Source organism: Bos grunniens, chromosome 27 (genome assembly GCF_055505025.1).
Source record: "Bos grunniens cultivar Pamir isolate PY7600 chromosome 27, Bosgru_T2T1.0, whole genome shotgun sequence".
Taxonomy (NCBI): Eukaryota; Metazoa; Chordata; class Mammalia; order Artiodactyla; family Bovidae; genus Bos; species Bos grunniens.
This window is the reverse complement of record NC_141191.1, coordinates 20,631,733-20,656,775: the sequence shown is the minus strand read 5'-3', so window position 1 is coordinate 20,656,775 and position 25,043 is coordinate 20,631,733. Positions and strand designations below refer to the sequence as shown.

The window sequence follows — 25,043 nt, the reverse complement described above, 5'->3', positions numbered from 1 at the left end:
CTTCTATTCCTGCTTTCTGGAGAGTTTTTATCATAAATGGGTGTTGAATTTTGTCAAAGGCTTTCTCTGCATCTATTGAGATAATCATATGGTTTTTATTTTTCAATTTGTTAATGTGGTGTATTACATTGATTGATTTGCGGATATTGAAGAATCCTTGCATCCCTGGGATAAAGCCCACTTGGTCATGGTGTATGATCTTTTTAATGTGTTGTTGGATTCTGATTGCTAGAATTTTGTTAAGGATTTTTGCATCTATGTTCATCAGTGATATTGGCCTGTAGTTTTCTTTTTTTGTGGGATCTTTGTCAGGTTTTGGTATTAGGGTGATGGTGGCCTCATAGAATGAGTTTGGAAGTTTACCTTCCTCTGCAATTTTCTGGAAGAGTTTGAGCAGGATAGGTGTTAGCTCTTCTCTAAATTTTTGGTAGAATTCAGCTGTGAAGCCATCTGGACCTGGGCTTTTGTTTGCTGGAAGATTTTGATTACAGTTTCAATTTCCGTGCTTGTGATGGGTCTGTTAAGATTTTCTATTTCTTCCTGGTCGAGTTTTGGAAAGTTGTAGTTTTCTAAGAATTTGTCCATTTCTTCCATGTTGTCCATTTTATTGGCATATAATTGTTGATAGTTGTCTCTTATGATCCTTTGTATTTCTGTGTTGTCTGTTGTGATCTCTCCATTTTCATTTCTAATTTTATTGATTTGATTTTTCTCCCTTTGTTTCTTGATGAGTCTGGCTAATGGTTTGTCAATTTTATTTATCCTTTCAAAGAACCAGCTTTTGGTTTTGTTGATTTTTGCTATGGTCTCTTTTGTTTCTTTTGCATTTATTTCTGCTCTAAGTTTTAAGATTTCTTTCCTTCTACTAACCCTGGAGTTCTTCATTTCTTCCTTTTCTAGTTGCTTTAGGTGTAGAGTTAGGTTATTTATTTGACTTTTTTCTTGTTTCTTGAGGTATGCCTGTATTGCTATGAACTTTCCCCTCAGGACTGCTTTTACCGTGTCCCACAGGTTTTGGGTTGTTGTGTTTTCATTTTCATTCATTTCTATGCAAAATTTGATTTCTTTTTTGATTTCTTCTGTGATTTGTTGGTTATTCAGCAGCGTGTTGTTCAGCCTCCATATGTTGGAATTTTTAATAGTTTTTCTCCTGTAATTGAGATCTAATCTTACTGCATTATGGTCAGAAAAGATGCTTGGAATGATTTCTATTTTTTTGAATTTACCAAGGCTAGCTTTATGGCCCAGGATGTGATCTATCCTGGAGAAGGTTCCATGTGCACTTGAGAAAAAGGTGAAATTCATTGTTTTGGGATGAAATGTCCTATAGATATCAACTAGGTCTAACTGGTCTATTGTATCGTTTAAAGTTTGTGTTTCCTTATTAATTTTCTGTTTAGTTGATCTATCCATAGGTGTGAGTGGGATATTAAAGTCTCCCACTATTATTGTGTTATTGTTAATTTCTCCTTTCATACTTGTTAGCATTTGTCTTACATACTGCGGTGCTCCCATGTTGGGTGCATATATATTTATAATTGTTATATCTTCTTCCTGGATTGAACCTTTGATCATTATGTAGTGACCTTCTTTGTCTCTTTTCACAGCCTTTGTTTTAAAGTCTATTTTATCTGATATGAGTATTGCTACTCCTGCTTTCTTTTGGTCCCTATTTGCATGGAAAATCTTTTTCCAGCCCTTCACTTTCAGTCTGTATGTGTCCCCTGTTTTGAGGTGGGTCTCTTGTAGACAACATATGTAGGGGTCTTGTTTTTGTATCCATTCAGCCAGTCTTTGTCTTTTGGTTGGGGCATTCAACCCATTTACGTTTAAGGTAATTACTGATAAGTATGATCCCGTTGCCATTTACTTTATTGTTTTGGGTTTGAACTTATACACCGTTTTTGTGTTTCCTATCTAGAGAATATCTTTTAGTATTTGTTGGAGAGCTGGTTTGGTGATGCAGAATTCTCTCAGCTTTTGCTTGTCTGAAAAGCTTTTGATTTCTCCTTCATACTTGAATGAGATCCTTGCTGGGTATAATAATCTGGGCTGTAGGTTATTTTCTTTCATCATTTTAAGTATGTCTTGCCATTCCCTCCTGGCTTGAAGAGTTTCTATTGAAAGATCAGCTGTTATCCTTATGGGAATTCCCTTGTGTGTTATTTGTTGTTTTTCCCTTGCTGCTTTTAATATTTGTTCTTTGTGTTTGACCTTTGTTAATTTGATTAATATGTGTCTTGGGGTGTTTCGCCTTGGGTTTGTCCTGTTTGGGACTGTCTGGGTTTCTTGGACTTGGGTGATTATTTCCTTCCCCATTTTAGGGAAGTTTTCAACTATTATCTCCTCAAGTATTTTCTCATGGTCTTTCTTTTTGTCTTCTTCTTCTGGAACCCCTATGATTTGAATGTTGTAGTGTTTAATATTGTCCTGGAGGTCTCTGAGATTGTCCTCATTTCTTTTAATTCGTTTTTCTTTTATCTTCTCTGATTCATTTATTTCTACCATTCTATCTTCTAATTCACTAATCCTATCTTCTGCCTCTGTTATTCTACTATTTGTTGCCTCCAGAGTGTTTTTAATTTCATTTATTGCATTATTCATTATATATTGACTCTTTTTTATTTCTTCTAGGTCCTTGTTAAACCTTTCTTGCATCTTCTCAATCCTTGTCTCCAGGCTGTTTATCTGTGATTCCATTTCAATTTCAAGATTTTGGATCAATTTCACTATCATTATTTGGAATTCTTTATCAGGTAGATTCCCTATCTCTTCCTCTTTTGTTTGGTTTGGTGGGCATTTATCCTGTTCCTTTATCTGCTGGGTATTCCTCTGTTTCTTCATCTTGTTTAAATTGCTGATTTTCGGGTGTCCTTTCTATATTCTGGCAGTTTGTGGAGTTCTCTTTATTGTGGCTTTTCCTCGCTATGTGTGGGTTTGTACAGGTGGCTTGTCAAGGTTTCCTGGTTAGGGAAGCTTGTGTTGGTGTTCTGGTGGGTGGAGCTGTATTTCTTCTCTCTGGAGTGCAATGAAATGTCCAGTAATGAGTTATGAGATGTCTATGGTTTTGGGGTGACTTTGGGCAGCTTGTATCTTGAAGCTCAGGGCTGTGCTCCTTTGTTGCTGGAGAATTTGCTTGGTATGTCTTGCCCTGGAACTTGTTGGCCCTTGTGTGGTGCTTGGTTTCAGTGTCAGTATGGAGGCATTTGATGAGCTCCTGTCAATTAATGTTCCTTGGAGTCAGGAGTTCCCTGGAGTCAGGGTTTGGACTTAAGCCTCCTGCTTCCAGTTATCGGTCTTATTTTTACAGTAGTTTCAAAACTTCTCCTTCTATACAGCACCATTGATAAAACATCTATGTTAAAGATGAAAAGTTTCTCTACTGTGAGGGTCACTCAGAGAGGTTCACAGCGTTACATGGAGAAGAGAAGAGGGAGGAGGGAGTTAGAGGTGACCCAAATGAGATGAGGTGGAATCAATAGTGGAGAGAGTGGGGTAGCCAGTAGTCACTTCCTTATGTGCACTCCACAACTGGACCACTCAGAGATGTTCACGGAGTTATACAGAGAAGAGAAGAAGGAGGAAGGAGACAGAGGTGGCCAGAGGGATAAAAGGGGGGAATGAAAAGGAGGGAGACAGATCCAGCCAGTAATCAGTTCCCTAAGTGTTCTCCACCATCTGGAACACACATAAACTCACAGAGTTGGGTAGAGTAGAGGGGGGTTAGGGAGGAGACACAGGCGACCTGGTGGAGAAAAAAGAGAGTCCAAAGGGAGAGAGAGCAGTCAAGCCAGTAATCTCGCTCCCTAGTGAAAAATGGGTCCTGAAGATTGGGTTCTTAAAGGTACAAAATTGGTAACAAATACATAAAAGCAAAAATTAAAAATCTAGAGTAGAGTTTGGAATTTCAAAAATACGATGTTAAAGAAAAGAAGAAGGAAAAGAAAGAGAGGAAAAACAAATAAAGGAAAACAAACAAGATCACAAAAATTATAAAGAAAATACAGGTACAAAATTGATAACTAATACCAAAAAGCAAAAATTAAAAATCTAGAGTAGAGCTTGGAATTTCAAAAATACAATGTTAAAAAAAAAGGAAGAAGAAACATAAAGAGAGAAAACAAACAAACAAAAACAATGTCGCAAAAATTATAAAGAAAATACAGGTACAAATTTGATATCAAATACAAAAAAGCATAAATTAAAAATCTAGAGTAGAGTTTGGAATTTCAGATATACAATGTTATATAAAAGAAGAAGAGAATGAAACAGAAAAGAAAAAAAAAAGTCACAGAAATTATAAAAAAAAACTGTAAGTACAAAATTGATAACATATACCAAAAAGCTAAAATTAAAAAACTAGAGTAGAGTTTGGAATTTCAAAAATACAATGTTAAAGAAAAGAAGAAGAAAAAAGAAAAAAGAAAAAAGAAAAAAAAAACAAAGTCAAAAAATTATAAAATATATATGTATGAAGTTTGCTGAAGAAGAAAAAAACAGGGTCTTTTTTTTTTTTTTGCAAAGTAATAGGTTATAAAAGTGAAAATTAAAGGAACAATAGAGGACTAAAAAAAATTTTTTTTTAATTAAAAATGAAAGAAAGAATGATCGTAAAAATATATCTAGGACTTTCTCTGGTTTTGTTGTATTGTGGGTTCAGTTCATTTTTGGCTAGTTCCTTGGTCCGACTTATATTTCTCAAGATCTATAGGCCCCTTCCCATGTAGTCCGTAGTAACCGCGGGGTTTTTTATCTATTGCCCGTAGCTTCCAATGCGTTTCCCTCTGTTATAACTTCTTCTGTTTGCTGGTCTCTTCAGTGTCTGGCTTCCGCCCTGACACAAAGGGGACGGTGGGGGAAACTTTTTTTTTTTTTTTAGGCTCACTTGTTCAGTCTTGCTGTGGGGAGGGAGGGAGGGATGCTGCAAACAAATAACACTGGCGTGCGCTCACAGTGCCTTAGCCACACTGGGTCTGCCCCCGCTCACGGCGCGTGTAGCCTCCCTGCCCACACTGCTCGGGCTCTAGGTTGGTCTTCCGAGAACAATGCGAGGCCGGCCCTGGGCTGCATGTACCTCCCAGGTCCAAGCCGCTCGGGTTCAGGCACTCGGGTAGTCCTCAGAGGTGCAGACTCAGTTGGGCCTGCATTTTGTGTTCTTCCCAGGTCCGAGCAGCTCAGGTGATGAGGTGTTTGGCGAATGCCAGTGCTGCGACTTATCGCCTCCCCGCCACTCGGTTATCTGGGTGTAAAACCGGCGCACCTTCTCAGGCAGATGTTGACCGTCTTGACCCCCAAGAAGTTTTAGTTAGCAAAGAAGCCTGCTTACAGTTTTATAGATAATGTCTCTCTGGGGCTGCAATTGCCCCCTTCCGGCTCTGGCTGCCTGTCACCGGAGGGGGAAGGTCTGCAGCCGGCTATCTCTGTTCAGTTCTTTGTTCCGTGCGCGGGCCTGGCGGTGTCTTAGGTTGGGGCTGGCTTTTCGCGTGGTAGATATCCCACAGTCTGGTTTGCTAGCCCAAATTATTTCACTCAGATAGTGCTCAGGGTATTCAGGCCAGATTCTTACTCTAAGCGATGCAGCCGGCTCCGCGCCTCCCTGCCCAGCCCCCGCTTGCTAATGGCGCGTGCAGGCGTCTGCGCTGCTTCTCCGCTGGGGGAGTTACCGTAGGGCTTGCAATCTGCGAGTTTTAATTGTTTATTTTTTCTCCCTGTTATGTTGCCCTCTGTGCTTCCAAAGCTCGGCACAGATTCGGCAGTGAGAAGGTTTCCTGGTGTTTGGAAACTTCTCTCTTTTTAAGACTCCCTTCCCGGGACGGAACTCCGTCCATCCCTCTTTTGTCTCTTTTTTTGTCTTTTATATTTTTTCCTACCTCCTTTCGAAGAGTTGGGTTGCTTTTCTGGGTGCCTGATGTCCTCTGCCGGCATTCAGAAGTTGTTTTGTGGAATTTACTCGATGTTTAAATGCTCTTTTGCTGAGTTTGTGGGGGAGAAAGTGTTCTCCTCCGCCATCTTGGCTCCTCCTCCAAACATGATGTTCTAATTGAAGCCATCTTCCAGAAATTAAGTTCTAGAATTGCATGAGATCTCCTGTTCTACCTGCCAGCTTTTTTCTCTGTGTAAAATGGTTCTGGATGGTCATTCTGATTTCTTATTGCACTGATGAGTCTACCGAGCTGATCAGAGATATTTAATCTGCTGCTTGTGCAGTTCATGGGAAGATTCTTGATCACCATAGTCACTCTGCCCCTGGGGCTGAGTAGCATCAGAATATGCCACTTTCAAATATGCCGTTTTGACATGTGGATTATTTATAAGAAACCTTCTCAGAACTTCCCTTATTTGACTAAATGCAGGAACTTCTGAGAAATGAGAACTGCCATAAATCTCCTCTCTGAGGGAATTGTATGGTCAGGAAGAAGATGGCAAGTCAGCACCAACAGTCTGCACAAAACCAACCTTATTAAAGTAGCCGTGTATTCCATTAGTTTTCACATATTTTTCTTTCCACAATTGGCTGTTCCTAGAAGTCCAGCCCCTCCTTCCCTTTTTCTAGGCATATCTCCATAACTTATTATCCTCTGTTAAAATGGCATATAAGCTACCGAGTCCAAACATTCCTTGGAGATTTTACTTCTTTTCTGTGTAGACCCTGTCGATGTAAAGTTAAAAACATCATTTAAATTTTCCTTTTTCTCCTATTTACCTGTCTTGTATCAATTTAATTCATAGGTCCCAGTTACAGAATAGAAGAAGATAGAGAAAAACTTTTTTTTCCTACCTCACAAAATGCTGAGGATGAAAATATTCCCATTTGGTTTACAGTAATGAGGGATTTGATTCTTTTCTTGCTCTCTCCTTCATGCCTACAATTTGAGGATTCTGTAAGTCTAAAAAGCTCCCAAGCTTATTAGCACCCTGACACAGCTAGCCCTGGACTGCAGCCAGCACTTTAAAGTTTGAAAAGTTACAAGCTACTCATACTGTCATAAAGTAGGTGAGGTAGAAATTATACTGTCTCCTAGCATGGGTATATATAGCATGGCATGGCTTTTTGCCAGTTTCACATCACATCTGTCTCCTGGTTTAATATTTTATATACAGGGTCACACAGTCAATTCTAGACTCATTAAAAATCAGCTTGTTTCTATATTACTAAATGATTCATAAGGAGCCAAATACTTCTAAGTCACTGTGGGACAATACCGTAAACTTCCCAAAGACACAAAATTATCACTCTTACAGTATAAAAACATTTGGCTAGGAATCACAAAACCTACATTTTAACTCAGGGTCTGGTACTAATTTGCAGTGTGACCTTAGGCGGATCATTTCAAGTCTCTGAGCCACAACGTCCTGAGCTTCAAAGCCACAGCTTCTTTGGCCTCCCCTGAATATAAAGTTTGCTCTGTGCTCTAAGGCCATGATTCAGTTTATTACTCCAGTAGTAACATATTTTCAGGCAGTAACTTGGAATAAAATTCAATTTTTATAGAATCTCCAGATAATTGGAGAGAATAATTGGAGAGAATTTTATTTCAGTGTTGTTGCCCATGGATGGCAATATGTCCCAGGTCCCATCCCAATTCTTGAAGCATTATAAAATATGAGAGCCTAAAGTGATATGATTAGCCAGTAACAAAGACAGTGGTTCTCTCTCAGACTAGGTATCAATTTTAAGAACCAAAAGAGATTTTCAAGCATTTTTGCAACTGAGCCAAGATACCTGTGATGGTAGAAGTACAGTTTATGTAAAAAAAAAAAAAAAAAAAAAAACTTCATTTGTATCTGACTACAAATATAGAAACATCTGAAGGCTCAATTTCAGCCCATTCTTCAGTATGTGATGTGTTCTGGGGTTTCTACTCTCTCCTTCTCAATTTAGAAAGAGGATCAGCCTTATTTTAACTCAGTATGAAAGAGACTCTGGGAAGTCACATGTCATTGATTAGATTCCTGAGAGCTTTGTAATGCAAATCATACTGCTCCTTTCTTCTTACCAACAACTTAATTTGGGACAGGATTGATTGACCAGAATGTTTGCTAATCAGTTTGAAACAAGACTAGGCCGGGGGCCAATGGAGGCTTGCCAGAACCTCCCTTCGAAAGATGAGGTCGACAGCTGGTCTCATTTTGGAAATGCTTTTGCCCATTATCTTATCATTTGGTCCATTTTATATGGTCCACATCTCAAATTACAATAGTAGTTTTGAAGGCAGTCCAGAGAAAAGGGGTGGGGGGAAGACATCACACAAAATTTAGAGATACTGATTTAACAATACTTTGAAAATTAGGCTACCCTGCTGTAGATTAAACAGCCTTCAATGCCGCCTGTTTTTTTTTGTTTTTTTTTTTAAGTTGTTAGGTATACGATGTACATGCTTGCTAAATCATTTCAGTTGTGTCCTTCTCTTGTGACCTCATGGACTATAGCCCTCCAGGCTCCTTCATCCATGGGATTCTCCAGGCAAGAATACTGGGTGGGTTGCCATGCCCTCCTCCAGAAGATCTTCCAGACCCAGGGATTGAACCCCCATCTCTTATGTCTCCTGTATTGGCAGGCGGGTGGTTTGGGGCCGCAGAGTTGGACATGACTGAGTGACTAACACTTTCACTTTTCCTTAGGTGTATTGCCAGTTACTGCTGAACTCTAGTCTTTGGATGTAGCTAATGTGACAATATGTACAGATGAAGTAGGGAGAACAACTTTCTAACCATCAGAACATATGGATTATTTGTGTCACTCTCCAAAATTTCAAAATAAAACTGATTAAATGCACTCAAACCGAGATATTATGAAGTCACTGAGATTGCAGAATCATAGGATCCTCTGAGAGCAGCCCTCCGTTGACTCATAGGAGGAATACATGTAGCCACATTAGGTGATAGAATTTCAAGTACTTCTAGCTGAAGAACTAGTGAGTTAGATCAGACAACATTGGATCCATGCAAAGGGCCCCTGAGAATAGTCATTCTGTGAGGTATCATTATACATGACGCTTACAAAAGGCAGGAAGAATGACCTTAAATACACTAAAATATGAAAGCTTTTTCACTTTAAAAATATTTTACAACTTATAAACCATAGTATGTGGTTATAGCATTACATTATTAGTGACATAAATTTTAAAATGGCAAACATTAATATTCAGTAATACAACAAAATAATATTTCATTAACATCTTAATTGATCTAAAGATTTTTCTGGCTCACTTTTCTGAAAATTTGCTTATAATAGATAATCAAAATGTATTCTTTTGTGAACTTCCATTTTCAATCTATGTAATTTAGAACAACTTCAGGAGAAAGTAAGACTGCAAAAAACTTTTTTTTAAAAACTTTTTTAAGTCCTTCAGCTTTATTCCAGAAAACACAGAATGAAAATGGAGAATCTTGTTCATTGCCTTCCCATTGCAAAAACTTAAACGATAAATTTTAATTTTGTGGAGGATCTTTCTGATGATGAAATTGTTATTAGAAAATTTGAGTTTTTATAGTATAGGCTGTGACAAGATTGGCATACTTTTTCTTAAAAACCTGTTATGGTATTATCTTTGTTGATGTGGTTATTAATTATATATAGATGAAATGTACACTGCTGAGAAATGATATCATATACAAGAAGAGAATCCATAGAAACATGAGAAGTTTATTATATGATTTGTAATATCCTGAACTATCAAAACATTTCTTATCTACTATCAGAAGTAAACAATGAGCCATATTTTGGTGCACATAGGTACAGATATAAGTGAAGAAGCAGAGCAACCAACAATTTCTAGAAAAAATTTGTAAAGCTATTTATAAATATTTTTTTCACCTTTTGTGGTAGGCATCTTCTGACATGGTCCTAATGATCCTTTCTTCCTAGTACTTGTCCTGTGTATAATAAGTATGTTATACTTCTGGTAAATTATTTTGATTATAAATTTTAGTACTTCTAGAGCTGATGATTTGTGCAGGGCAATTTTTCTAAAAAGATTTCACTCTTCACTCTTCATAAAATCATTTTAAGTAAGTTTGAATGCAATTTTGGTTGTAAATTTATACAATGGCCTTTTAATATTTCCTCCAATATTGCCTGTAAGTCATGGAAGTTATACAAGTGAAAGTGGTGTCATGATTTGTACATATTTCAAAATGATTATTTACATGTTCTCTTGCTATATTTTCGATTACAAGAAAGAACTGGCTTCTTCATTAATAACAAGTTCATCTGGAGTTTAACATGGTAATAGTATTACTTTCTGCTGAATGTGATGATTTTTAATTTAATTTCTATTTCTAAGCCTGTGGCTATTTGCTTTGCAGTGTAGCAGATTTTGAAACTGGAGATTCTAAATTTTTTAAAGAATTCTACTGACTCCCTGATATGCTTTACTGTGATATCCCTGTGCTTGTTTTTGTCTGATAACAATTTAACTGGTGAGATTTGCTGCCCGAGAGAAAGCAGTTCCTGCCCTAGTGCCCAGTCCAGAGTTAATACTTGTGCGGATGCTGTAGGCCAGGCTCTGGGGACAGGGGCAAGTGGCTTCCCATCACAGTCCCGGGAGCTGCCTCCCCGCCATTCAGAGCCCTGCTTTCTCCAGATGACCCTGCCACTTTTGCTGCTGCCTCTGCGGTTGCAGCAGCCGATCTGGGCTGTCTGCCTAGGACTGTGGTGCCAGGAGTGCCCCGAGGCATGCGGTGGTTGTGCCGTCTCCTCTGCTCCCAGGCTTGATCCCACGCATGCGCACAGATTATCGCTGGGCCACAAGCACTTGCATGCGCTGCTGCCTGATGCATCTTCCCTGCCCACGCAGGTGCTCTCTTGTTCCACTGGGCTTCAGAGAACACGATTTCAAAGAGGACATTTTTAAGAATTTCAAGATAGAGATAACAGTGCATTAAACCTTCTGAGCACAGGGCCCTGTGTGACTGTCCAGGTCAGATGCCAATGAAGCTGGCCCCGTCACTAGCCCCTAGGGTGCTCTGACATCCTGCTATTTCCCCTCACTCCTTCAAGGAGAATGATTCTCCTTTTTCGAAAGCCTCTTACATTTCCTCTCCCATTCTCATTCTTATTTGTTGACACTGGGCCATATTTCTTTGACCCCCTTCCCGCCCCGTAAAATAGAAGTAATAAGATGAGAGCTTCTGTAAACGTCTATAAACTGTTACTCCCTCATCAACCCACTTGTCTACATCTACATCCAAACACTCTGTTTCTCCCCTGTTAGTCTGTGTGTTACACTTGAGCACCAGTCCCAGCATCTGCCTCTGATTCTAGCAACTCTCCCCTCGGCCTCCTGCAATATCCTTTTTAACTCTGTCTACTACAGCATTCCTGCCAACACGTACAGTGGAGTGTCTCCCATCTAAATATAACCTTTCCTGATCTTATATCCCTCTCTAGCTACTACCTCATTTATGTTTTCTTCTGAGTGAAATTCTTTGAAAGAACTTTCATATTCTATCTCTGGGTCGAAAAGATCCCCTGGAGTGGGAAACGGCAACCCATTCTAGTATTCTTGCCTGAAAAATCCCATGGACTGGGGAGCCTGTTTGGCTACTATCCATGGGGTCACGAGAGTCGGACACAACTAAGCAAGCATGCAACTCATATTTACCGTCTCCAAATTATCTTTTCACTTTTGCTTTTAGACCCACTTCAATCAGATTTTTGCCTCAGTCACTTCAAAGAAATGGCTTGTTTCAAGAATACTACTAACTTCCACATTGTTAAATCCAGTGGTTAGTTCTTAGTCCATTAAGGACATCAGCATTTGCACCCCTGGTGGTTTCCTCCCCTTTACTTGGTTTATAATGCCAGCCACGCCCCTTCCTCACTGGCCACCCCTGCTCTCTGCTTGGCTGCTTTCTTCTCTTGTCCTGACCTCTATACACTGCAAAGCCATAAAGCTCGCTTCTCTGTCATCTTCTTTACCTTCACTTACTGCTTAGGGCTCTCACACAGTCTTATATTTTAAACCATCATTTATATGCTGATGACTCCCAGACCCAAGTTTTAGGCCAGACTCTGTCCCTGAACTCCAAACCTATATAGTCCTCTCTCACTATCCTAGAGTGTTCTTATGGAAACTTTGTAAGCCGACATGGTGTAAAGCGAAGAAGCAGTTACCTGAGGGCACATGTTGCTAAGGAATGCACAAAATAAATCTAGGTAAAGCACAGATGCTCACACAGACACAGTTCGAAGCTGTGGGGCTTGATGCTGAGGCAGTGAGTGTAGTTCTGGGAGACAAGCTTGGTGGGGCCACTCTTACTGCTGGGGGTGCACACTGCCTCTGAAATGCTCAGTGCTATTTTCACTCTTCACCTTTTTTTTTTTTTTTGAAAAGCAAATATCCTCTTTGGATGTCTTTCTGTTAGTAAAAGCAGGCACTAACGCAGGTCTTTCATAAAAGCAAAGTGGCATAAAGCAAACTTACGGAAAGGGGGTTCCTGGGTATTTAATGATGCTAGAGACCATCCTTGCCCTTTCTTTCTCAGTCTGTCAGCAAATTCTGTGTGGTGCCATCTTCCAAAGTGACCCATGTTCTGACTACTTCTCATCACCTACCCTGCTGTACTCCAGTCCAAGTCACCATAATCTTGCACTTGGATTATTCCAATAATCTTCTAACCGGTCTCCCTCTTCTGTTTGTATTTCTTGGCAGCCTGTTCTCTATCTGGGGGTCCTGTTAAATGGCAGATCTGGTAATATCAGTCCTTTGTATCAGTACAAAACCTCCAATGGTTTTCCACCTCACATAGAAAAACCAGCGGTCCTCTAACAGCTCTTAAGACCCTCGCTATCTGCTGCCCCCACCGCCCTTCTTCCTGTTTCCCTTCCCACATTTGTCCTTTGTTCACCTTGCCCTGTACTTCTTGCTACGCTTTGAACTTGTTAGGTGATGCTCCTTCCTCTGGGTCTCTGCTTGGAACATTCCTTCTCCAGATATCCTTGTGGATCGCCCCTCACTATGTCTTGCTTAAATGACTTCTTCTAAGTGAGGCCTTCCCTGACCACCATGTTTAAGATATCAGACTGGCACTCCCTGTCTCTGCACTATTTTTTTTTTTTTTTTCTTTTTTCCCATGGTATCAGGCATTTTTGTTTTGCTTAGAGCCTAGAAGTACTTGGTACATACTAGTCATTCAGTATATATTCGTGAATTGAGTGAGTAAATGGAAGTTGTGAATGAAAACAGGATGGAGTGTATACCTCCAGGACTTAATGATGAATGCTTAGTTACTCAGTCATGTGCAACTCTTAGCAGCCCCACGGACTCTAGCCCCCCAGGTTCCTCTGTCCATGGGATTTTTCAGGCAAAAATACTGGATTGAGTTGCCATTTCCTTCTTCAAACCATCAGAACTTTGAGATTGTTGGCGATTTGTCTCAAGATCTCTGTAAGGACATTTCACACTGTAAGAGGTATCAGGTCAAACTGACAAGGCACTGACCTTGTGGTCTTGCATTAATTAGCATGTTGTGATATAACTGAAAGGTATGAAAGAACCAAGACAGCTGTCTTTGCAACTCCACTAGTCAGTATCCATATTGGTTATGACTGCATGAGCCAATAGGCCCTGGAGTATATGAAATCAACGGTGTACATAATAAACAGCCTTTCTGCAGGAAGCTGGATCAGCTCTTTTACATCACTGAGGTTCTATCTGTGATAAAGAAATAGCAAATATGCTCCATGCTGTGCTTGAAAAAGCACCAAGGGCTTTAGGGTAGAAAGCCATCCCACTTCCTTTCAGCAGAGCATGAAATCACCCTATTACCTTTTACCAGGTTACTTACATAAGGAGATTGTGCCTATTAATAAAATGTCATGCATCCTTGTTTCTCCAAGGAAAATGATGACAAAATGGTGCTGTTTCCTCTGCCCATTTCTTTGGGGTCACCTTTTTGCTGTGCTGCCTTGTGGTCAGCATGGGTGGGCCATGAGGTTAGATTGTTCGTCTGGACGACTTTGAAGTGGGTTTCCTGATGCTGAGGCTTTCTGTTAAGTCTGTATTATGGGATCTTTGTTTTCTGGATAATCCATGTCTAATCGGGAGAGAGAGTAGTGCAAATACTATCATATACATTGCATTTGTCACATGTTCGTGTTGCTGGGTGATGCCATACATGGTTTTCTTTGCTTTCCTGGAATAGATTTGTTTTAATTGGTGCCTTACTTTTCAGTTAGGTTGTGTTTGTCTCCTGACTAAGTCACACCCACTCACTGATGTTATTCTAACTGATTTTTCTGCCCTCCTGCTAAGCTGGTTAAAGCTTTCCCACACTCATTTTATTATCAGCTGACTTGAACTTTCCTTCAATGTCTGACGCTCAATTTTAAACTAAGAATTATATCCAGAACTTTTACAAAGTTGCTCATGTAGACATTAATTACAATTAAAAAAATAACTGCCTATTAGTAAGGTTGACATAGTAATCCAAAATACCCTGATAGATATACAAAAAATTCTGAGACTACCATGAGAATTTAAAAATGAGAGCACCATCCCATATATGATGGTGTTACCCAAACATTTGGGCTAAAAAATCTGTATTTTTGATGTTTCTGTGTAGTATAACATAGACAACCTCAATATATTTAAGGCATCCCACTTAAAATGCATATTAGGGATTTAAATTTTGGTTAAATATTTTTTAGTTCCTAACTCGGAGAAGGCAATGGCACCCCACTCCAGTACACTTGCCTGGAAAATCCCATGGACGCAGGAGCCTGGTAGGCTGCAGTCCCTGGGGTCGCTAAGAGTTGGACACGACTGAGCGACTTCACTTTCACTCTTCACTTTCATGCATTGGAGAAGGAAATGGCAACCCACTCCAGTGTTCTTGCCTTGAGAATCCCAGGGATGGGGGAGCCTGGTGGGCTGCCGTCTATGGGGTCGCACAGAGTCAGACACGACTGAAGCGACTTAGCAGCAGCAGCAAGTTGGCACATAAGATGTTCATCACCATTATTTCTAAGACGGAATGATAAATATTTAACAAAAGAAATAGTAAAAGATGGCATATTCATACAATGGAATGTCATACAGCATTTAACAACAGTTAAAATTGTTTTTAATATGTCAAGCACTTATTACAAAATATGGAAAATAACAGGAAACTGTAGTTATTTTCCATGTATAATCAAAACTATATAATACTACACATAAGGAAAATTGCTGGCACGAAATACATCAAAAAATTTAAAAAATTGTGTTTATAATCTTAAAATTTTATTTAAGATTTTAAATTTAAATGTATTGACATTTATTTGTTTTAAAAATTTCATTGAATTTTTGATTAAAATTATTTTACTAAGCATTTTAAGATGCTAAAACTAAAAATAATTCAAAGAATTGTTTTACATCTTTGCAAATCTTCTTAACATGTTACTTAATAGGCATCTGAATTCTCCTGTTTCTGTGTTCAATAGGTTGTGATATTCCCCATCATGAAGATTCTAGAAAACCCCACCATGTTTACGAGAAAACAAGAGTGAAAGGGCAAATGACATCTTAGTATTATTATGAAAGTAGTTTTGACCTCATGTAACCACTGTCTCTCAGGGCCTCACTGGGCGGCACTTTGAGAATCCCTGGTCTGGGTCCTCTCTGACCTGATCTTATAAGCTGGCCCAGTGAGCAACATGGAGCTATGTACCTGCCTATCCTGAACCCTGATCCCTTCTGTTCAGTTCATTGCCCAAACAGTTCACTCTTCTGAGTTAAGGCATTATTCTCTATCAAAGTGCAAATACCACTGGGAGAGATAATATATTAAGCTGTTAAAAGCTCTCAGTTCCTTAGGGTGAACAAATTGAATTCATTTCCAGGAGACCAAAAGGAAGTGAAGGAGAGAGAATAAGGGCCAAAAATAGGGTATGGAAAGACCCCTCTCCCCAGCTGAGGAGCAGCCTTTTTGGTTTCCTAACAGGGCCTGAGAGCAACCTGGTTCTGGATACTTAGCCCATAGCTATGAAAAGAAGCCATTTCCTAATCTATTTTAATTGCTTATCCTCAAGAGTTACCTGAGTTACTCTACCCCTGTGGTTGCTAATATCCAATTTGGACTCATTGATCCAGGAAATAGAATTACAACCACTAATAAAAAGCCAATCAAAATAAACCCCACTAATGTCTATGAAAAAGCATTTTTTATTGCTAACCATGCAGGTTACTCTTTATTAATCTATCCTCACCCTATTTTGTCTTTCAACTTCATGTAAATGTAGAGATGCCTTAATGCTACCTTAACTCCTCATGTTTTTCTTAAATAATTTTTTCTTTGCTTATGACTTATCCTTATGGACATGAGTTTCTATTTCTTCATTTCTAGAAAGTAACCACAGTGCACACAAGAAGACAAGTAACTGCCCTAGATTGTAGATACTGAGGTGGATCTCTTTCTTAACGTCCAGTGTCCTTTGATATTTGGTGCAATATATCTTTAGACCAATCTAAAAAATGAGTTTCCAAAGAATGAACAGAGAAAAAAAATTAATCATTCCTTTTGAGCATCTGTGCTGAGACGTCCCTGGAAATTAGACATCCCTAGTCTTTGTTAATAGAGCAAAATGGAAATACCATGTCAGGTAATGCATGGCAATTCAGTGTACTGGTAGTTTCTGCTGATGGAATCACTACAAACACACTTAATTGGGGGTAAAAAAACCCAATAAACTTTAACTACTCAACATGCAGGTCTTTGTATTGTTTCTCCCCACACGGGCTGCAGCAAGCACCTTCGGAGAGTAGAGCTGACTTCTCCCTTGTGGGATGAGATTGCTGACCCAGTTACCTGGTGCCAGCATCTTGAAAGGTGAGGGATCTGCCATTTTCAGGCAATATTGGGTCACTCTAGGGCTGGTGGCTTAGTGGTAAAGAATCTGCCTGCCAATGCAGGAGACATGGGTTTGATCCCTGGTCCAGGAAGATCTCCTGGAGAAGGAAATGGCAACCCACTCCAGTATTCTTGCCTGGAAAATTCCATGGACAAGGGAGCCTAGCAGGCTATAGTCCATGGGGTTACAAAGAGTAGACCCAATTGGGCAACTTTCACTTCATTTTGCTAATCACTGATATTATTTTTTGGATAATCAATTGAATGCATAGTTTTACCACCAGCACTGTGGACAAGGAGCTTCCTCTCAGCCTCATTTATAGGAAACTTGCCTTCTCAGACTCCTCCTTTCACATACTACTGCTTCAGAGGTGCCCCTGACTCTCCAGTGGTCAGAGAAGTTGCTGCCGACAGTCCCGGTCTGGACAGTCCAGTGCTAACGGAATGTCACTTATATAATAAGTTGAGCAATTTTTTTTTTTAAAGGGAGTTTGGAAAGAAAATGGACAGCTGCTCCAAACATTTTGGGACTGGAATGAGAGATCATGGATTTTCTCTTTGTGGAAGTCTCTATAGGTAGACGGCTTCTGGTTAATGAGAAGTGTGTGTTTTTCTCTGATGCAGTGCTGTCTCTTCATGCTTACCTGTTCCCCTCTCTATCTTTGCCCTCCAGCCACACTGATCCTCCTATGGATCTAGTCTTGCTGTGTCACCTCCTGCTGAGGGATTGCCGGGGATTTCTAGCCATCTCCTCGTTCTTGACTGCTCACTCACAAATCCTTTTCTTTAGAATCCTTACTGGATTCTCCAAACTGTCCTGTACTCTTGAGGTTCTCTGCTCCTCTGTGACATAGCACACACCTCAGTGGACTTGCAATGTGTTTTAGTTTATGTGATGATTTGGCTGATGTTTTCTGCTCACTGATTGAGAGCAGGGTCTTCTGTCTGCTTTTGTTTACTGCTCTATCCCCAGCGTCTGACATGTACAGGGAGCTTAATAAACGCTAATGTATGAATGATGGAACAAGCTCACAAGCCTTTATTGAGTACCTACTATGTTCCAGGTACTGCTAAGTGATGAGAATACACCAGTAAAATATGTCTTGTCTTCCAGGAGCTTCAGCTCCCATGAGAGAGAGTCATGTTAGGAGATAAACTGGCAAACGGAGTGATAAGAACTACTACAAAGATATAAAAGCCAAAAATGAAGAAATCAATAAATACCACCATCAAACAATCAAAGAGAAACTTTGAGGATATAGAGCAGTTGTCCCCAACCTTTTTGGTTCCAGGAATGGGTTCGTGGAAGAACATTTTTCTATGGACCATAGGAGGGAGGATGGTTTTAGGATGATTTAAGCCATTACATTTATTGTGCACTTTATTTCTATTATTATTGCATCAGCTCTGCCTCAGATCATCAGCATTAGATCCTGGAGGTTGGGGAGGGGACTCCTGACATAGAGTATATAGCGACTAATTCTGCCAGTGGGTATTAGCGAATGTGGGCATAGGCAGGATGGAAAGAGCCAAGCCTTGGATCAAGCAAACCTGAGCTTGAATTCCAGTTTTGGTCCTGAGCCTCTCTGATTATGTTCCTGTTCTGTGAAATGGAAACAATAATACTTAACTGTTACTTACTAGGCAGGGAACTATGAGACGTACCTAAAAATAACGCTGCTGCTAGTGTGGGTCATTTCCCTTAAGATCTAGCTAAGATTTGTGTATGTCTGTTCCGTACCAGTGCAAAGCCCAAGTTTCTTCCCCAACTGTCTGCACATTTGCACAGGATTTACGTCTCATGGCCATCTCAAATTTTGCTTTCCTCCTCTACTGAATTATTTCTCTCTGCTTGTTCTTTGCTCTCTTGTTTCAATTGAGAAAGTTTATGCCATTGAATTTCTGGAGGCTTTCTGAAATTTTGATTGGACATAAAATATGACTTCCGAATGTTTTCAATTTCTTGCAGTTCCTCATTAGCTAGCATTACTCTCCAAACTAAACTAAAATTTACCTTGTCTTAAATGACAAGCTATGGCCTAACTGATGAGTAATTTTAATTTGTCAGTTGAAAAAACACTGACTTCCTCATGAATAATCACATCCAGTTTTAGTGTGATTTTTTTGAGGTTGCGGGGTGAGAGCAGAACTGAGAATAAGAAGCGTTCTTATCAGAGTATCCTGGATACTAATACATCTTGTATGTAATTTTCCACAGAAGTATTGATTTTAATCAGCCTTCACGATGTAGCACCACATTTGTCAAAGCAGAACAACCCAATATGCAGTTTTTTTCTTAGTGGAAAACTGGCCATAATGAATGTGCTAAAATATATTAGTTATCTATTAACCTCAACATGCAAGAAAGCACCAGATCATTAGCTTGTGTCATGAAAAAATGGCAGCTGGTGGCAGCCTGACCCACTACAGTAGAAAGCTGAATCAGCAGAGCGGGTGGCCTGTGAAGATGGCAGTTTGTGAGAAATGTCTGGCTGAGTGTGAAACAGGGATCTTATTAAATAAATGCATATGATGCATAGTGAATTATACCACTTACGGCAGGAAAACATCGCCATTTTATCAAACTAGTGTGCTGCATACATCAGAATTCATGGGATCATCTATCTCTGGGATACTGTGAGAGTTTTGCAGTTCTGGAAGGGTTTCAAGTTAAGTTTTGATTAATTCTTGGTGGTTTTATCTGGTTATTGAAGGGTAGCTTGATTGTGTGTATTTTCCCCCTTTTCTTTCAAGCTCTGACAATTTTGATTAAATTTCCCCTTGAGGACTGGGAACAAAATAGCAAGGTAACTGTCACAACTTCTTGGAGATGAATGGCTTTAAGTAGTTTGAGCACAGCATCCCAGAGTTACCTCTCTGGGAGATTAGTGGAAGGCAGTAACACTATGGAGATCATAGTACCTGCCAGCTGTTGATACTTTGAATTGATTGTAACGGCCTTCTCCTAAAGTTAGATGCAGAATTTTATTTCTATTTCTCTCACAGTGCTTCTCATCTCATAATCAAACAACCATCATACTACTGATGTAGTCAGCTTCAGTGTTCAGTGTGTAAGTTGTGTGGGTGAAGGATTCAGTTTGTGTTGCTGGTCCAAACTTTAGCTGTAAGAAAGCATAAACCAAGTCTGGAGTAGATAAGGCTGTTCACTAGCAAGAATGAAAAAGGTTGTTACTTATGCCTTATAGCCATGTTGTGGGCTGTGATGAATAGAATTTCACTCACAATTGCCAAAGAGAAATCTACATGGTCTTTGAATGTGCAATTTACCTACAAATCTTTTGCAAATCACCTTCAACCCTATATATTTACATTTGTGATCTTCCTAACTGTGATGTGCAGTCTAGATTTAGCCCTTATGGGATGTTTTAATGGACAGGCACTTGATTTATTTCACAGTTTTCAGGGTTAAATTAATAAGCATTGTTGAGCACCAATTAAGTCCTGGGACCAGTGCTACCATTGGACTCAAGGAAGTGTAAAACTCTCTCAAGGGTCTCATAATCTAGTGCTATAGAAATATATTAAAATATAGGACCTAGAGGAGGGAATCAACATTGTGTAGGACCCAGAGATGGTACAGTATATGAAAGCCTATGTACTTGTATTTATCTATGAAAATTCTTTATGGAATAATAAAATAATAATAAAATCTTCAGGACTGAAACACATTTTAATTTTATTAAATTGGTGATTTTTTTTCTTTGAGCTTGTAAACATCACTGATTGTGGAACGTTAATGGAATAAGAACAGCACAGGACAGACATATCACTTTATTAGGTCAAAAATAACCAACTAACACATAGGAAAGACACATAGTGAAGTTTAATTTTTAGATTGTATTTAAAAAAATTAGGTAGAGTAAGTTTTATAAAACCAAGAGCTAGAAGACTATTTTCCAGGAGGCTATTTTTTAACTTTAGTTGGAGAATAAGAAGGTGAAGCAATAAAGTTGAATTCCATTGAATTACACTAATAAGTGCTAGTCTGACAGATACACACACAAATAAACATGTATAAAAGTGTGTACATGTGTATGTACATGAACACACATACGTGATTTCCTCTGGTGGCAGTTACAAATAGCCAAAAACCTGATGGCTTAAAACAAAAGAAATGTGTTCTCTCATAGTTTGGGGAGCTAAAATTTTTATTATTTTTTTAAATCGAATCCTTGATTTTGTTTTGGGGTATAGCTGTGAATATACCTGTGAATATTATAGCTGCTAATAATGTTGTGATAATTTCAGGTGAACAGCGAAGGGACTCAGCCATGAATATACATGTATCCATTTTCCCCAAACCTCCTCCCATCCAGGCTGTCATATAACACTGAGCAGAGTTCCATATGTTATACAATAGGTCTTAGTTGGTTATCCATTTTAAATATAGCAGTATGTACATGTCCATCCCAAACTCCCTGTTTCTTCCCCCTGTCAACCATGAGTTTGTTTTCTAAGTTTGTGCATATCTTTTTGTTTTGTAAGTTCATTTGTAATATTTCTTTTTAGATTCCACATAGCAGTGATGTCATATGATGTTTCTCCTTCTCTGTCTTACTTCATTCTTTATGAGACTCTCTACCTCCATCCATGTTGCTGCAAATGGCTTTATTTCATTCCTTTTAATGACTGAGTAACATTCTGTTGTATATATGTACCACATTTTCTTTTTTTTGATGGTTTTTATTTATTTATTTTTATTTTTTTTCTTTCTTTTTTTAAAAATTTAATTTTATTTTTTAACTTTACAATATTGTATTGGTTTTGCCATATATCAAAATGAATCTGCCACCAGTATACTGATGGACATTTAAGTTGCTTCCATGCCTTGGCTATTTTAAACAGTGCTGCAGTGAACACTGGGCTACATGTATCCCTTTGGATCATGATTTTCTCCAGATATATGTCCGGGAATGGAACTGCAGGGTCATATGGTAGCTCTATTTTTAGCTTTATAAGGAACCTCCATAGTGTTCTCCATAGTGGATGTGTCAATTTACATTCCCACCAAGAGTGCAAGAGGATTCTCTTCTCTCCACACCCTCTCCAGCATTTATCATTTGTGCATTTTTTGATGATAGCTATTCTGGCTGGTATGAGGTCATCAGATCAGATCAGATCAGTTGCTCAGTCATGTCCAACTCTCTGTGACCCCATGAATTGCAGCACGCCAGGCCTCCCTGTCCATCACCAACTCCTGGAGTTCACTCAGACTCACGTCCATCGAGTCAGTGATGCCATCCAGCCATCTCATCCTCTGTCGTCCCCTTCTCCTCTTGCCCCAAATCCCTCCCAGCATCAGAGTCTTTTCCAATGAGTCAACTTTTCACATGAGGTGGCCAAAGTACCGGAGTTTCAGCTTCAGCATCATTCCTTCCAAAGAAATCCCAGGGCTGATCTCCTTCAAAATGAACTGGTTGGATCTCCTTGCAGTCCAAGGGACTCTCAAGAGTCTTCTCCAACACCACAGTTCAAAAGCATCAATTCTTTGGTGCTCAGCCTTCTTCACAGTTCAACTCTCACATCCATACGTGACCACAGGAAAAACCATAGCCTTGACTAGACGAACCTTTGTTGGCAAAGTAACGTCTCTGCTTTTGAATATGCTATCTAGGTTGGTCATAACTTTCCTTCCAAGGAGTAAGCGTCTTTTAATTTCATGGCTGCAGTCACCATCTGTAGTGATTTTGGAGCCCAGAAAAATAAAGTCTGCCACTGTTTCCACTGTTTCCCCATCTATTTCCCATGAAGTGATGGGACCGGATGCCATGATCTTCGTTTTCTGAATGTTGAGCTTTAAGCCAACTTTTTCACTCTCTACTATCACTTTAAAGAGTCTTTTTAGTTCCTCTTCACTTTCTGCCATAAGGGTGGTGTCATCTGCATATCTGAGGTTATTGATATTTCTCTCGGCAATCTTGATTCCAGCTTGTGTTTCTTCCAGTCCAGAGTTTCTCATGATGTACTCTGCATATAGGTTAAATAAGCAGGGTGACAATATACAGCCTTGATGTACTCCTTTTCCTATTTGGAACCAGTCTGTTGTTCCAGTCCAGTTCTAACTGTTGCTTCCTGACCTGCATACAAATTTCTCAAGAGGCAGATAAGGTGGTCTGGTATTCCTATCTCTTTCAGAATTTCCCACAGTTTATTGTGATCCACACAGTCAAAGGCTTTGGCATAGTCAATAAAGCAGAAATAGATGTTTTTCTGGAACTCTCTTGCTTTTTCCATGATCCAGCTGATGTTGACAATTTGATCTCTGGTTCCTCTGCCTTTTCTAAAACCAGCTTGAACATCTGGAAGTTCACAGTTCACATATTGCTGAAGCCTGGCTTGCAGAATTTTGAGCATTACTTTACTAGCGTGTGAGATGAGTGCAATTGTGTGGTAGTTTGAACATTCTTTGGCATTGCCTTTCTTTGGGATTGGAATGAAAACTGACCTTTTCCAATCCTGTGGCCACTGCTGAGTTTTCCAAATTTGCTGGGTATGAGGTCATATCTGATTGTAGTTTTGGTTTGCATTTCTGTAATAATTAGTGATGTTGAGCGTCTTTTCATGTGTCTTCTGGCCATCTGTATGTCTTCTTTAAACTAATGTTATTTAGATCTTCTGCCCAGTCAAACATACTCACACATATGTGTGTATGTATATAATATATGGAGCTTCCCTGGTGGCTCAGAGGGTAAAGAATCTGCCTGCCAATGCAGGAGACCCAGGATAGATCCCTAGGTCGGGAAGATCCCCTGGAGAAGGGAATGGCTACCCATTCCTGTATTCTTGCCTGGAGAATTCCATGGACAAAGAAGCCTAATAGGCTACAGTCCATGGGGTCACAGAGAGTCCAACACATCTGAGCAACTAACACTTTCATTTTCACATATGTAGTGTATATTACTGATATTAATTATGTATATATGTAATATACATATTAGTGCTATAAGAGTGTTAATTAAAAGAAAAACTTTCTATAGAAAAATTGTCCAAGTATTTGGTTGGCCAAAAAATTTGTTCAGGTTTTTCCATAAGCTGCTATAGAAAAACCCAAATGAACTTTTGGGCCAACCTATTGGCTGCTGCTCCTGCTAAGTCACTTCAGTTGTGTCTGACTCTGTGCAACCTCATAGATGGCCGCCCACCAGGCTCCTCTGTCCTTGGGATTCTCCAGGCAAGAATACTGGAGTGGGTTGCCATTTCCTTCTCCAACCTATTGGAAAACCAGATATTTCACTAAAAAGAATACAAAAAGGTTAATGAAAATGAACACTAGGCTCAAAAGCATAAATAATGAAGTATATAAATTCATAAGATACAAATATTTTAGCTTATCAAATTGATAGATATTTTAAAAAATCAGTGTTGTTGACAACATGAGATAGGCATTTTAAAACATCAATGATGAAAATTATACAGTGCTGTATGTCAGTTACTTCTTAAAATTAGAAGTAAAGAAAGAAAAAAAAATGAGACTAGCTAAGAAAGCGCAAAAAATATTTCCTTTCTTCCTTCCTCCTCCTCCCTTCTTTCCTTCTTTCCTTCCTCCTTCCTTCTCTCCTTCCATCTTCCCTTTTTCTGTTCATCACAGGGATCAGATCTGCATTGTGGTTTGGCAGCTCTCCTGCCCAGCCTCCTCCAGCCCCTTCCCAGTTTCCCTCAGGGGCATTTCTCCCAGTACATCTCTTGCATGTCTAATACTACTTTGGTGTCTGCTTCTCTAAGACCCAGACTTACTGTGTTCCAGGCAGAGGTTACAGAAGTATAAAGGTCCTGAGGAGGCTGGCATTTTTAAAGATCATCAAGGAGGTCAGTGTGGTTTTCTTGAAGTAAAGAGGGAGAAAAGTAGCAGGAGATGAGGTCTAAGATACATATGAAGTCCTTGCAGAAGAAAATTAACTGCCTTGGTTAATATAAAATCCTTTTTAAAGAGAGGGATCAAAAATGCTAACCAATGACATGTGTGTTAATTACAGAATTTAAGCAGAGGGCATTACAAGCTGAGTATCCGACAGTCTTCTCATTAGCGGCACTCAACATCTGTCTACGTAGTAAATGTAAGTGGCCAAGTTCTGGGCCATTAAAATTTTCATGTAACCCATTAAGGCGACTTATGGGCCTTAGTTCAAAGGGTGTTGCCATTGTATCTGTGAGAGTGGTAGCAGTAGAGTATATTTTATGCAAATCTAATA

General features: G+C 39.4%; 1 long non-coding RNA gene and 1 other non-coding gene across 5 annotated transcripts in view; both read left to right on the top strand.

The window, feature by feature from the left end:
* The window catches only part of LOC147343611 (uncharacterized), a 729,471-nt gene that overhangs the window by 62,882 nt on the left and 641,546 nt on the right, over positions 1-25,043 (top strand). The window lies entirely within an intron of this gene.
* Positions 16,272-16,438, top strand: LOC147343613 (small nucleolar RNA SNORA81). Its single transcript, XR_015156524.1, has one exon. It is a non-coding gene; the product is annotated as a small nucleolar RNA SNORA81 (small nucleolar RNA).